The following is a 15,116-nucleotide window of genomic DNA, read 5'->3' on the forward strand; positions in this document are numbered from 1 at the left end:
TGCATTGCTTGGTCAGGCTCTCTTCAGCAGCCTTTTCTTGAAATCATGAGAGTTCAGTGTCTTCTTCATCAACATTGCAAGGGTAAATTTATCGACCAGCAGCTTGCATTGAAATGCTGGTTCCCTGATCCATACTCCTGCAAAAAGAGAATTGATTCTATTAGCTGTCTTTCAGAATAGAACATAGAACATAGAAAGCACAGCACAGGCCCTTCGGCCCATGATGTTGTGCCGCGGAATAATCGTAATACAAAAATAAAATAACCTAACCTAGATTCCCCTCAATTCACTGCTGTCCGTGTGCATGTCCAGCAGTTGCTTAAATGTCACGAATGACTCCGCTTCCACGACTACCACTGGTAGAGTATTCCATGCACTCTCAACTCTCTGGGTGAAGAACCTCCCTCTGACGTCTCCTCTATACCTTCCTCCTAACACCTTAAAACTACAACCCCTCGTGGCAGTCAATCCTGTCCGGGGGAAAAGTCTCTGGCTATCGACTCTATCCATGCCTCTCATTACCTTGTACACCTCGATCAGGTCACCTCTCTTCCTCCTCTCTAGAGAGAAAAGTCCAAGCTCGGTCAACCTCTCCTCGTAAGATAAGCCCTCCAATCCAGGCAGCATCCTGGTAAACCTCCTTTGCACCCTCTCCAAAGCCTCCACATCTTTCCTATAATAGGGCGACTAGAACTGGACACAATATTCCAAGTGTGGTCTCACCAGGGTTTTGTAGAGCTGCAGCATAACCTTGCGGCTCTTAAACTCGATCCCCCTGTTAATGAAAGCCGAAACACCATATGCTTTCTTAACAACCTTATCCACCTGGGTGGCAACTTTGAGGGAGCTATGCACTTGAACATCAAGATCCCGCTGTTCCTCCACACTGCCGAGAGTCCTGCCTTTAATCCTATTTTCAGCATTTAAATTTGACCTTCCAAAATGCATCACTTCACATTTATTCAGGTTGAACTCCATCTGCCATTTCTCAGCCCAGTTCTGCATTCTGTCAATGTCTCGCTGAAGCCTGCAATAGCCGTCGATACTATCAACGGCACCTCCAACCTTTGTGTCATCAGCAAACATACTAACCCACCCCTCAACCTCCTCATCCAAGTCATTTATAAAAACTACAAAGAGCAGAGGCCTAAGAACAGAGCCCTGCGGGACACCACTCAGCACTGACCTCCAGGCAGAATACTTACCATCTACAATCACGCTCTGTCTCCTGTCAGCCAACCAATTCTGAATCCAGACAGCCAAATCACCCCGTATCCCATACCTCCTGACTTTATAAATGAGCCTGCCGTGGGGAACCTTATCAAATGCCTTGCTGAAGTCCATGTACACCACATCCACTGCTCGACCCTCGTCAACCTGTCTCGTGACTTCCTCAAAGAACTCAATAAGATTTGTAAGGCATGACCTGCCCCTCACAAAGCCATGCTGACTCCCTTTAATCACGCTATGCTTTTCCAAATATTCATAAATCCTATCCCTCAGAATTCTTTCCAAAACCTTGCTGACCACAGACGTAAGACTGACTGATCTGTAATTTCCAGGGATTTCCCTATTCCCTTTCTTGAAAAGAGGAACAACATTTGCCTCCCTCCAATCTTCTGGTACGACTCCTGTGGAGAGTGAGGAAGCAAAGATCTTCGCCAGCGGCTTAGCATCCTCCTTTCTCGCTTCCCGGAGCAACCGAGGATAAATTAATGTATTTTCTATGCTGCCTACTTGTGTCAACTTGAAGACTCTCATTCTTGTTTTGAAATGCTACCATGCTTTGACCCCCTTTATCTTTGTAACAGACTCCATGCTACAAGTCTCTGCAAACTCCACACTCCTCCGTTTTGACTACTTACACACCTTTGATTCTAATGGCCGCATCACTGACTGCTCAGACCCTTCGCTTTGACGTCCCTCTCAATATTTCTTTCATAGAACACCACGAGGCTGCGACAGCCATCTAGTAGTATTAACATTGAATGGAACCCATAAATCCATAGTCGATTGTCAGAAAAATCCACATGGTTCACTAATGCCCTTTCAGGAAGAAGACTGCCATTCTTACCTGGTCTGATCTACAGCATCCAGACCCACAGCAATGAGGCTGATTCTTAAATGCCTTCTGGGCAATTAGGGATGGCAATAAATGCTGCCTAGCCAGTGATTCCCTCTTCCTGTGAATGAAAAAAAACTTCCTTAATGCTTTGCAATTTGACCAAGCTATTTAATATCTGTTTAAGTGGCTCAATATCAAATTGATTTAAGAAGGGTCCTGCAACAGAAATTTGGATATTTTATATTGTGTAAGATACAATGCATGTTGTTAATGAGTTTCAGAGAGTTGTGGTTACCTGTTGATGTACTGCTATATGGAGAAAACCGAGAACAGAAGTCTATCAACAAATGCTTTGTCATTACCTGATGTGATTGAATGAGACGTAAACATATTTATGCTCACATAATATCTAGACCCGATAGCATGGCTCTGTGAAACAGTGTAAAGAATCACTGACACATTCACATTTGTCAAAGACTAGTGGTCCTGGCACAATTCTCATAACGTGGTGGGAATGGTGAGGCTATACTATTGGGCAACATCAGTCAGTGCTTGTCTATTTGGTCTGGAACTACTTGCTCAATGCTGTAACAAAGGACTAACCTGCTGCATGTGGCCAAATTTCTGGAGTTGGGCTTGAAATCATGACCATATGATAAATGGGCAGCTCTCAGTTCCAGCATCTCACTCTCCACATTCTGAAGTGTATTCTGTTCCTGCACTGTGCTCCTTGTTAATATCTTCAGCTGGTTTTGGGCGCGTAATCTCGGTGATAGTTTCATACATGATCCACTATAGACAGTGTTGTCTTTCGGATAAGATGTTGAACCATTTCGTTGTTTATTCCTTTTCTTTGTTCATGGGATGCGGGTAGCACTAGCTAAACCAGAGTTCTCATCCTTGATTACCCTCAATTGCTCGATCTAAACAATTAATTCACACCCTTAATTGAAATGATGGGAATTCCGATGGTAGCCAGATGAATGTTCTCTCCAATTCACTTCAAAGCTGCTATGTACGTATAGCTGGCTGTGCATTAATCATGAAGACATGAGTTGGCCACTCACAAGATGTTTTCTTGATGGTTCCACATGTACATAGCTGAATAAAGAATTTAGAACTGCTGAGCATTGAAGTAATTTTAAAGGGGTCATTGATTCAGACCTCGGCCACATCAACAGGACCAACAGTTACTGATCATTCAGCTCATTGACCTGTGTGCAGGTCCATGTCATACAAAAACAGAAGTTGCTGGAAAAGCTCAGCAGGTGTGGCAGCATCTACGAGAAAGAAAAACAGAGTAAACATTTCAGGTCTAGTGAACCTACCTCGGAGCATTTGTCATACAAACACTAACTGCTAGATTTATCTGGAAAGCAACAGTTGCTATACTCAGAAGAGTTGGATAAAGCATTTTGATGCATCTTGAGCAGTCAAATGTGCTATGTTAAGTAAACACTAATAATTCCTTATGAGCATTTTACTTGAATCATCTAGTCTGGTCCTTCTGACATTTATGGGTATGGCTCACTTGGCAACTTGATCTCTTGTCTAAACTAATTAAGAACATATTTCCTCGGAGAAAGGAGCTGGGATGTTGTTAAGCATAATATTTTCTCTGTGTTACAGGCTTGAAAAAGTGTGTATTACGAAATGTAGATTTATCAGGCCAACTTCCCCATTGTTGAGTGAATGAGGACCAAATTGAGACCAGTGTGGTTTCTGTTTCTCCTTTCCAACATACAACTGCAAAATATATCTCACTCATTCAGGGTGTATAAATTGTTTAACTATTTGCCACACAATTTGACTGGTATCAAAATATCAAGGCCAGCATATGAAATCTTCGCCAAAATATTCAATTATGTGCATGGACACCAATTGAATGAAAGTTGACCCAGGCTGAGTAACATTCTTGCAGCAGGAAACAAATAATAAAACAAGTACATTTTTCACAAATTACATCTGTTACTATTCATTCAGAATTCAATTATTATTCATTACTGTGGCTATCACCATCCTAATTCTGGAGAGCTTTGCAACAAATGCTAGGAAAGGAAACGATTGATTTGGTTTGCTAAGCCTAGGAGATTTTTGAAAGGTGTTCAATAGGTACTGCACGTAAGGTTACTTAATATGAGTCTATGCTTTGGAGGTTTATGTTAGCAGGGATAGAGGATTGCTAACTGTCAGAAGATAGAGAGTTGGGCTCAGGTTGGGGAGGGGCGTGCTAGTGATTTTCACAATAGCACCCTGTAACTACTAGAATGTCACAAGGATCAATGCTGGGTCACAGGTTATTTACATTAGGTGTTCATAAGGAAGATGGAAGCGAATACACTATATCCAAGTTTGTAGTTAACATGAAGTGGGAAGGCAAGACACGAGGATGGTACAATGAGTTTACAGAAGGATGCACAGAGATTCAGTGAGCAAGTAGAGGCTTGACAGGTGGGCTACTTTGGCAGGAAGAATAGATGAGATTAAATATTATTCAAATGAGGAAAGACTACAGAAAGTTGCAGTGTAAAGGGATTTGGGAGTTAAGTGCATAAATCACAAAATATAATCAAGTTTACCGGTTAAATAGGGAAGGCAAACTAAATATTGGCCTTTATTTCAAAGAGTACAAAAAAGGGAGGTCTCGCTAAAACTAGACAAGGCACTAGTCAGATCGCAGTTGGAATACTATAATCAATTTTGGCCCTCTTATCCCACAACAGATACATGGAGGAGAAAAAAACAAAAAACTGCAGATGCTGGAAATAGAAACAAAAACAGAAATTGCTGGCAAATCTCAGGCCCATTTCTGAAGAAGTGTCATTGGACTTGAAATGTTAACTCTCCTTGCTCCCCACGGATGCTGCCAGACCCGTTGCATTTTCCCAGTAACTTCTGCTTGTGTAACAGATATACTGGCATTGATCACATGGTCAGCAGAGTCATAGTTGGCCAAAGTGCCCATTCCTTAGTTGGTTCTGATCTGTGTTCCATGGAGGCAGTCAAAAGACGGTTCACTGGATTGATCCTGGGTATGGAGGACCAGAGAGCATAATCTCAGAATAAGGCTCACTCAATTAAAGCAGAGAAGAGGAGGAATTTCTCCTGGCAGAGCACGGGGGAATCTGTGGATTTCTTTACCACCCTGTAGATGCTGGGTTGTTAGTTAAAATTAAGGCTGAGATAGACAGATTATTAATCAGTATGGGAATCAATGGTTATGGGGAAAAGGCAGGAAGGTGGAGTAGAAGATTATCAGATCATACATGATCTCATTGAATGGTGGAAGAGATGGGCTGAATGGCCTATTTCCACTCCTGCATTTTATGGTTATATGTTTGTGTGTTACTTGTAACAGGAACTGTTTGATAATATAAATTTAAAGTAGCCTCCTTCATTCCAAAGATGTAGGAAGATTATTACTGATTACTGATTATTACTGATTATTAGCATTAACCATCCATCCTTTGCACTAACATAGCCAGTAAGAATAATTTTTTGTTTTGCACTCTCAGTTAAAATTACTGAAAAGTCTTCTCCTTGAATGAAACACAGATAATTATCTCTGACCACAGGAGATCCAAAGGTCTATTTTCATTCCTTTCTTCCTGCTTTTGAAAAGTGGCCAAAACAGATTTTTTATTAAACTGAACAAATTACTAAGAAAATAATTAAGTATCTCAGCTTGTAACCGAATGGAGCTGGATTTTCCATCTGCGAATGGGAAACAGAAATCAGCACTGTTATGAGGCCCAGAACATGCCTCTGGGAATACAAAGGTCACTTTAACGGGACATCTACTAACTAAAGTGAAGGAGACAGTGTCACAACATGCAGGTGCATTCTCCCCAGTTTGAAAATGAAACAATTTAGTTAAAAATGGATTCAGCAACTAGGCCACTTTCGTGGGAGATGGTGATCTGTAGAGTTCTAAGTGATACTGGTAGTTGCCCAGCAGTAAAAATGGTAACATCTGGAAATGAACATACTGGACTTCCATTTTAAAGTTTACCAGATGAGTCAGCCATTTTGTCTCATTCTTCAGGGGACCTAGGGGTTCAGGTACATAGTTCCTTGAAGTTGATACCACAAATAAACAGGATGGTGAAGAAGGCTTTGGCCAAATCATTGACTAGAGGAGTCGGGATGTTGTGTTATGGCTGTGCAAGACATCAATAAGACCACTTTTGGAGCACTGCCTACAATTCTGATTGCTCAGCTGCTGGAGGGATGTTATTAAACTGGAAAGGGTCCAAAAGAAATTTACAAGAATGATACCAAGATCAGAAGGTTTAAGTTATAATGATTACCTTATGGATGGGTGACCAGAATCGTATGCAGTTTTCTGGTTAGCATGATGTAGTAAGTGGAGTGCCACAAGGTCAGTACTGATGACTTAACCATTGCCAATTTATAGCAATAGCTTGAATGAAGAAACTTGAATGCACGGTTGCTAAATTTGCTAATGACACTGAAATTGGTATGAAAATAAGTTGCGAAAATGGCATAGCAAGACTGTAAACGAAATTTAAAAATTATGGGAAATGAATTTAAAATATGGGAAACAGTGAACTTGTCCCCTTTGGCTGTAAGAATAGAAAAGCAGCATATTGTTTAAATCGCAACTGCTTCATAAGGGCTTGTTTATGAACCTCCATCATTGAAGATGTTCGAAGCTGTGCTGAACAGATTTTTGGTTCCTGCGGGGTTCGAGAGCTATGGGGAATGGTCGGGTAAGTGAAGCGGAGGCAGAAAATTATGTCATGGAGCAGATTTAAGAGGCCCTATGGTTTACGTTTCTCGTAGTTCTCACATACTTATGATTTCTGAGAATAGAACTTTGAATGTTAGTAAAAATGACTCCATGAATCATGGAGAAGCTACCATAATTGGAATATAGGAATATACCAGTTCAAGACCCAATTTTCAATTATCTTCCATCCCTTCAAAACTTCAATTTTGTTTAAAGAGCCACTTAAACAGGCAAAACTATCAAAGGATTTGATAATCCAGTGGTGGACTCTCTCAAAGAATGCAGAACTTTGTAACATCAACACCACAGAGGGCTGTTTGATTGATGGAATACAGTAAGCAGAGTAATAGAGTGACACAACCTTACTTTTGGACAGAGATTGTGATGAAGACAGTGCTGGAGGTGAGGCACTGAGTTGGGATCATTTACACAGCTCAGAAAGACTGGCAATGCTCCTGAAGAAGCTGTGCAATTGAAACAGGACCAAAGAGGAAAATAAATATCAGAGATAACGGGAACTGCAGATGCTGGAGAATTCCAGATAACAAAGTGTGGAGCTGGATGAACACAGCAGGCCAAGCAGCATCTCAGGAGCACAAAAGCTGACATTTCAGGCCTAGACCCTTCATCAGAAAAGGGGGAGAGGGAGAGGGTTCTGAAATAAATAGGGAGAGAGGGGGAAATGGATTGAAGATGGATAGAGGAGAAGATAGGTGGAGAGGAGACAGACAAGTTAAAGGGGTGGGGATGGAGCCTGTAGAGGTGAGTATAAGTTGGGAAGTAGGGAAGGGATAGGTCAGTCCGGGGAGGACGGACAGGTCAAGGGGGCGGGATGAGGTTAGTAGATAGGAAATGGAGGTGCAGCTTGAGGTGGGGGTGCTTAGGTGAGAGGAAGAACAGGTTAGGGAGGCAGGGACGAACTGGGCTGGATTTGGGATGCAGTGGGGCGAGGGGAGATTTTGAAGCTTGTGAAATCCACATTGATACTATTGGGCTGCAGGGTTCCCAAGCTGAATATGAGTTGCTGTTCCTGGAACCTACAGCTGGCATCATTGTGGCACCGCAGAAGCAGGATGGACATGTCGTCTAAGGAATGGGAGGGGGAGTTGAAGTGGTTCGCAACTGGGAGGTGCAGTTGTTTATTGTGAACCGAGCAGAGGTGTTCAGCAAAGCAGTCCCCAAGCCTCCACTTGGTTTCCCCAATGTAGAGGAAGCCACAACGGGTACAGTGGATGCAGTATACCACATTGGCAGATGTGCAGGTGAACATCTGCTTGATGTGGGAAGCCTTCTTGGGGCCTGGGATGGGAGTGAGGGAGGAGGTGTGGGGGCAGGTGTAGCACTTCCTGCGGTTGCAGGGGAAAGTTCCGGGTGTGGTGGGGTTGGAGGGGAGTGTGGAACGAACAAGGGAGTCACGGAGAGAGTGGTCCCTCTGCAAAGCAGACAAGGTGGGAGGGGAAAAATGTCTTTGGTGGTGGGGTCGGTTTGTAGATGGCAGAAGTGTCGGAGGATGATGCATTGGATCCGGAGGTAGGTGAGGTGGTACGTGAGGACCAGGGGATTCTGTTTTGGCGGTTATTGTGGGTACGAGGTGTGAGAGATGAGTTGCGGGAAATGCGGGAGACAAGGTCGAGGGCATTCTCGACCACTATTGGGGGTACTTGCGGTCCTTGAAAAACGAGGACATCTGAGATGTGTGGGACTGGAATGCCTCATCCTGAGAGTAGATGCGGCGGAGGCGAAGGAATTGGGAATAGGGGATGGAATTTTTGGAGGAAGGTGGATGGGAGGAGGTGTATTACAGCTACCTAGAATACAACTTCCCCTCCCATTCCTTAGACGACATGTGCATCCTGAGCCTCCTGCGGTGCCACAATGATGCCACCCAAAGGATTCAGGAACAGCAACTCATATTCCGTTTGGGAACCCGAGAGCCCAATGATAACAATGTGGATTTCAGAAGCTTCAAAATCTCCCCTCCCCCTACCCCATCCCAAAACAAGCCCAGCTCATCCCTGCCTCCCTAACCTGTTCTTCCTCTCACCTATCCCCTCCTCCAACCTCGAGCCGCACCTCCATTTCCTATCTACTAACCTCACTCTTCCCCCTTGACCAGTCCATCCTCCCCGGACTGACTTATCCCCTCCCTACCTCCCCACCTACACTCACCTCTACAAGCTTCATTCCCGCCCCTTTAACTTGTCTGTCTCCTCTCTACCTATCTTCTCCTATATCCATCTTTGATCCACGTCCCCCTCTCTCCCTATTTATTTCAGAATCCTCTCCCTCTCCCCCTTTTCTGATGAAGGGTCTCAGCCCGAAACATCAGCTTTTATGCTCCTAAGATGCTGCTTGGCCAGCTGTATTTATCCAGCTTCACACTTTGTTATCTAGGAAAATAAATATCATTGTAAAGAGCTATTATTTCATTGCAGGCAGTTCTGAGGCAGCTCACTAGGATGATCCCTGCTCTGGTGGGACTATTTAGGACTGCTGAGAGGATGTTTCCCCTCATGGAAGAGTCCCGGACCAGACAGCATAGTTTTAGAATAAAGGGACACCAATTTAAGACTGGAATGAGGAGGAATTTCTGCTCTCAGAGGGTTGAGAGTCTTTGGGACTCCTTGCCTCCGTGGGGGGCAGAATCTCTGTGTATATTTAAGACGGAGACAGGTAGATTATGGATCAGTAGGGGAACAAGGGTTATGGAGGAAAGAGCAGGAAAGTGAATATCCGGAGTGTTGGATCAGCCATGATTCTGTTGCATATGGAGCAGGCTGGAGGGGCCATGTGGTCTCCTCCTGTTTCCAGTTTTTACAATTTTACGCCCTTAAGTATGGGTGACTATGTAAACCTACAAAGTCCTGACACTTCTGTCTGAGATTTGGCATAAATCCATGTGCCTTTTATCTTGCCCCAGTTGCCCATCTTTATCCCAGTCTCCAAAACACAACTTATCCATTGCGTTTCATCCTCAGACCATTGTGCAGTTGCCAGTTGGGTGTGGAACTCATCAGAACTTGGAGATGCCATGTCTCCACCAAAACTTGTTCAACTTTGAACCCTAACAGATGGTGCCCCAGGGCTGTATTTAAGATGATGTCCATGACAATTGTTAATCTCTTCGATAATCTTTGATATAATTCTATATATGAGGGCCAGTTAAGCCATATCAAGTTAGTGTGGTATAAAAACAAAGAACAAAGTGAATATTGACATCTTTGCGAGGCCTCTGGCATGCATGTGTTTAATGTACAGTCAATGATGCTTGTCATAAGTGTTAGCTTTGGGCTATAGACTTGCAAATTCTGGAGTTCTGCGCATAGGCGTGCAGAGCCTCATTGGAAAATGCCAGTGCAGTACTGTCAGCCTACAGTTGACTGCATCAAATTGCATATTATGCATCTTAATTAAATATGCTGGCAGTGTAACTAAACACATCTAAGCACTGATGATTATTATCCTCCTACTTCCTGCTGGCATATCTATTAATGCCACTAATGACAGAAGGTACTGTCAGTCATAAAATGAAATGGCAGATTACTCTAGTTTGTCCAGATAAATGGAAGTATATGATAGATTTTAGGTGAAAAACATTTATAGAGATTTGGGACAAAGCCTGCGATCCACATAATGGAAAATATTGGTTTAGTTTTAAAAACACCTTACATTAATAAAGCTCCCTTCATGTCATGAAATATCACAAAGTAAAACGTCACATTGGAGCATTATGAGCTGATGTATGACATTGAGTCGCTCGAAAGATATTTTATCAGGTGACCAATAATTTTGGTTAAAGATTATAACCCTTAAGAAGTGTCTTAAGAGAGAAAAGCGAAGTGAAGAGGCTAGAACTAGGGAAGGCAAATATCGAAGATGGTTATGAGGCTCAAGGAGATTACAAGGATTGAGAGGGTGGGGTCATGCAAGGATCTTTAAACAAGGATAAACATTTTAAACTAAAGATCTTTCTTGACTGGGAGCCAATGTATTGAGCACAGGGCTGATCAGGAAACAAGACTTGCTCAGTTAAGAAACAGATGGCAGAATTTTGAATGACCTCAAGTTCACAGAAGGAAGAATGTGGGAAAGACACCATGTTGGCATTGTTGAGATTACATGTAGTAAAAACTTGGATGAGGGGTTTCAGCAGCAGATATGCTGAAGCAAGGTGAATTTGATGTTACTGCAGTAGAAATAGTCTCTGAGAGAGGATGTAAACATAAGATTGCAATCTCAATTTCCAATAAGATAGCAAGGTTGCCACCATACCCTCTTAATCTCAGACTGTTAGGAGGGGCAGGTTTTAATGAGGAAGCAGGTCTAATTCCATCCTTTTGTATTTCTTACACATTCTAAAGTTTCTCAAGTGTCTATCCACTTAACAGTATTTATTGAGTGTGCACCGGCAAAAACTATACTAAATCTACTTGTGTCACACTTTCCAGTAAAAGGTCTATAGCCTTCAATATTATGACATTTCAAGTGCTCATCCAAGCACATTTTATAAGTTGTGCAGTTTCCCACCTCAATTACCCTCCCAAGCAGTGCTTTCCAGACTCCCATCACCCTCTGGATGAAAATACTTTTCCTCGAGTCCTTTCTAAATCTCTTCATCCAAAAATTATTTTGTTGACCCTTCAGCTACGGGGAACAGATGCTTTCTATCTATCCTGCCAATGCTGCTCATAATCCTATATACCTCAGCCTTTTGGGCAGAAACAGAATAAATAAGGAGACTTTCAACATGGTGTAAAGTTAAATGCGGTTAAATGGGGTTCTAGTGCATGGATCTTTGTCTTGAATAAGTATAGAAAATAATCAAGAAAGCTAATGGAATGCTGGCCTTTACATCTGGAGGACAGGAATCTAAGGATGCAGAAGTTATGCTGCAACTATACAAAACCCTTCTTAGAACTCACATTACAGGGGTTAAGTTATGAGGAGAGATTCTATAAATTAGGCTTGTTTTCTCTTCAATTCAGAAGATTAAGGAGTGGTTTGATAAATGTCTTGAGATATTAACAAGAGAAGGCAGTGTTGATAAAGATAAACTATTTCCACTGGTTGGGGATCCTAGAACTAGAGGCTATAATCTGAGAATTAGGGCCAGACCATTCAGGAGAGATTTTCGGAAGCACTTGTACACACAAAGGGTGGTAGATGTTTGGAACTCTCTTCCACAGTCATAGTGGATGCTGGATCTATCGTTAATTTTAAAACTGAGATAGAGAAATTTTTATTAAGTGATGGTATTATGTGACGGTATTCTATGATATGGCCAATTGTAGGTATTTGGAGATAGGGAACAGATCAAATGTGATCCTGTTGAATGTTGGAAGAGGCTGGAGGGGCTGAATGGCTTACTCCTGTTCCCAAGTTCGTTTGTTCCACTCAGGTCCCCTCTCAGCCTGCTCTGCTGTAAAGAAACCAACTCAAGCTTAACCAGCCTTTATTTATAGCTAAACTGCTCCATCCCAGTCAACATCCAGATGAATCTCTTCTTCACTCCCTCCACTGAAATCACATATTTCCTTCAGTGCGGAGACCAGAACTGCAAACAGTACTCCAGCTGTGGCCTAACCAAAGTTTAATACATTTCCAATATAACCTCCCTGTTCTTATAAACGTTGCCATGACTGAAAAAGGCAGCATCCTGTATGACTTTGTAACTGCCCTATTAACCTATCCAAGCACCTTCAGGGATCTGTGGACAAGCACCCTCTGTTCCTCTGAGCTTCCTTGTGTCCTGCCATTCATTGAGGATTTACCTGTCTTGTTACTTCTTGCACAGTATATCATTTTCAGAGTTAAACACAAAAGGAGAAGTTGCTGGAAAAGCTCAGTAGGTCTGGCAGCATCTGTGAAGAAAAAAAGAGTCAGAGTTAACGCTTTGGGTCCGGTGACCTTTCCTCAGACCTGAATCATTAACTCTGATTTTTTCTTCCACAGATTCTGCCAGACCTCCTGTGGTTTTTCCCGCAACTTTCCTTTTTGTTCCTGATTTACAGCATTCATAGTTCTTTTGGTTTTCATTTTCAGGGTTAAGTTCCATCTGATTCTGATTTGCCCATCTGACCAATACATCTGCATCTTCCTGTAACCTGAGACCTTCTTTACTGTCAACTGCCTGCAAAGCTTTGTGTCATCCATAAATTTATTCACCATCCCCTACACATTTTCTTCTCAATTGTTTGTATATATTAAAAACAATGAAGGGCTTAGTACTGATTACTGTGGAATGCCACTGGATAACAGCCTTCTAGCAACATCCTCTGTCTCCTGTCACTGAGCCAATTTTTGGTCTAACTTGCCAAGTTATCCTGTATGCCTTGTATTTTTACCTTTTTCATCAATCTATCGTGTGGGAACTTGTTAAAGCCTTCACTGAAGTCCATATGAACTGCAACAATTGCACCAGCCTCATTGAGTGGTGTACCACAAGGATCTGTCCTGGGTCCTCTTTTGTTTGTGATTTTTGTAAATCATTTGGATGATGGAGTGGAAGGGTGGATCCACAAGTCCACAGATGATACGAAGGTGGGTCGCGTTGTGGACAGTGACGAGGGCTGTTCTAGGTTACAAAGAGACATTGATAAGATACAAAACTGGGCTGAGAAGTGACAGATGGAGTTCAACCCTGAAAAGAGTGAGGTGATTCATTTTGGAAGGACAAACTTGAAAGCAGAATACAGGGTTAACGGAAAGATTCTTAGCAGTGTGGAGGAGCAGAGGGATCTTGGGGTTCATGTTCATAGTTCCCTGAAAGCTGCTACCCAGGTGGATAGAGTTGTTAAGATGGCATATGGTGTGACACCTTTCATTAATAGAAGGATTCAGCTCAAGAGCCATGAAGTTGTGCTCTTGCTATACAAAAGCCTGGTTCAGCCACATCTGGAATATTGTGAGATAACAAGGTGTAGAGCTGGATGAGCACAGCAGGCCAAGCAGCATCAGAGGAGGAGGAAAGCTCTCCTGTTCCCCTGGTGCTGCTTGGCCTGCTGTGTTCATTCAGTTCTACATCTTGTTATCCCAGATTCTCCAGCTTCTGCAGTTCCTACTATCTCTGGTGTATTATATCCAGTTCTGGTTGCCTCATTACAGGAAAGATGCAGAGGCGTTGGAAAAGGTGCAGTGTAGGTTTACCAGGATGTTGCCTGAAGTGGAGGGAAGGCCTTACAAGGAAATCCGGGCAAATGTGAGGTGATGCATTTTGGAAGATCAAATTCAAGGGCGAACTATACAGTAAATGGAAAAGTCCTAGGGAAAATTGATGAACAGAGTGATCTGGGTGTTCAGGTCCATTGTTCCCTGAAGGTGACAATGCAGGTCAATAGGGTGGTCAAGAAGGCATATGGCATGCATTCCTTCATTGGACAGGGTATTGAGTACAAGAGTTGGCAGGTCATGTTGCAGTTGTATTGGACTTTGGTTCGGCCACATTTGGAGTACTGTGTACAGTTCTGGTCGCCACATTACCAAAAGGATGTGGATGCTTTGGAGAGGGTGCAGAGGAGGCTCACCAGGATGTTGCCTGGTATGGAGGGCACTAGCTATGAAGAGAGGTCGAGTAGATTAGGATTATTTTCACTAGAAAGACGGAGATTGAGGGTGGACCTGATTGAGGTCTGCAAAATCATGAGGGGTATAGACAGGGTGGATAGCAAAAAGCTTTTTTCCCAGAGCGGGGGACTCAATTACTAGGGGTCATGAGTTCAAAGTGAGAGGAGGAAAGTTTAAGGGAGATATGCGTGGAAAGTTCTTTACACAGAGGGTGGTGGGCGCCTGGAACGCGTTGCCAGTGGAGGTGGTAGACGCAGGCACGTTAGCGTCTTTTAAGATATATTTGGACAGGTACATGGATGGGCAGGGAGCAAATGGACACAGACCGTTAGAAAATAGATGACAGGTCAGACAGAGGATCTTGATCGGCGCAGGCTTGGAGGGCCGAAGGGCCTGTTCCTGTGCTGTAGGTTTCTTTGTTTCTTTGTTTCTTTGAAACGTTGATAGAGCTAGGGTTTTTCTCTTTAGAACGACAAAGGATGAGAGGTGACTTGATAGAGGTGTACAAAATGATCAAAGGTATAGATAGCGTAGACGGCCAGAGACTTTTTCCTAGGGTGGAGGTAGCTATTATGGGGGGGCATAGTTTTAAAGTGAGTAAAGGTAGATACAGGGGAGATGTCAGAGGTAGGTTCTTTACTCAGAGAGTGAGAGGGGCATGGAATGCATTGCCGGAGATGGTAGTGGAGTCGGCCTCATTAGGGGCATTTTAGCCACTATTAGATAGGCATATGG

The 15,116-nt window shown here is 43.0% G+C and overlaps 1 long non-coding RNA gene across 1 annotated transcript in view; it reads right to left on the bottom strand.

The window, feature by feature from the left end:
* Positions 1-11: 11 nt before the first annotated feature.
* Positions 12-15,116, bottom strand: part of LOC132206936 (uncharacterized) — a 56,184-nt gene continuing 41,079 nt past the window's right edge. Inside the window, exons 2-3 of the long non-coding RNA XR_009443226.1 lie at positions 2,075-2,183; positions 12-137 (exon numbers count right to left, since the gene is read on the bottom strand). This is a non-coding gene — a long non-coding RNA (uncharacterized LOC132206936). The remainder of the gene's footprint in view (positions 138-2,074; positions 2,184-15,116) is intronic.

Source organism: Stegostoma tigrinum, chromosome 2 (assembly GCF_030684315.1).
Source record: "Stegostoma tigrinum isolate sSteTig4 chromosome 2, sSteTig4.hap1, whole genome shotgun sequence".
Classification (NCBI taxonomy): Eukaryota; Metazoa; Chordata; class Chondrichthyes; order Orectolobiformes; family Stegostomatidae; genus Stegostoma; species Stegostoma tigrinum.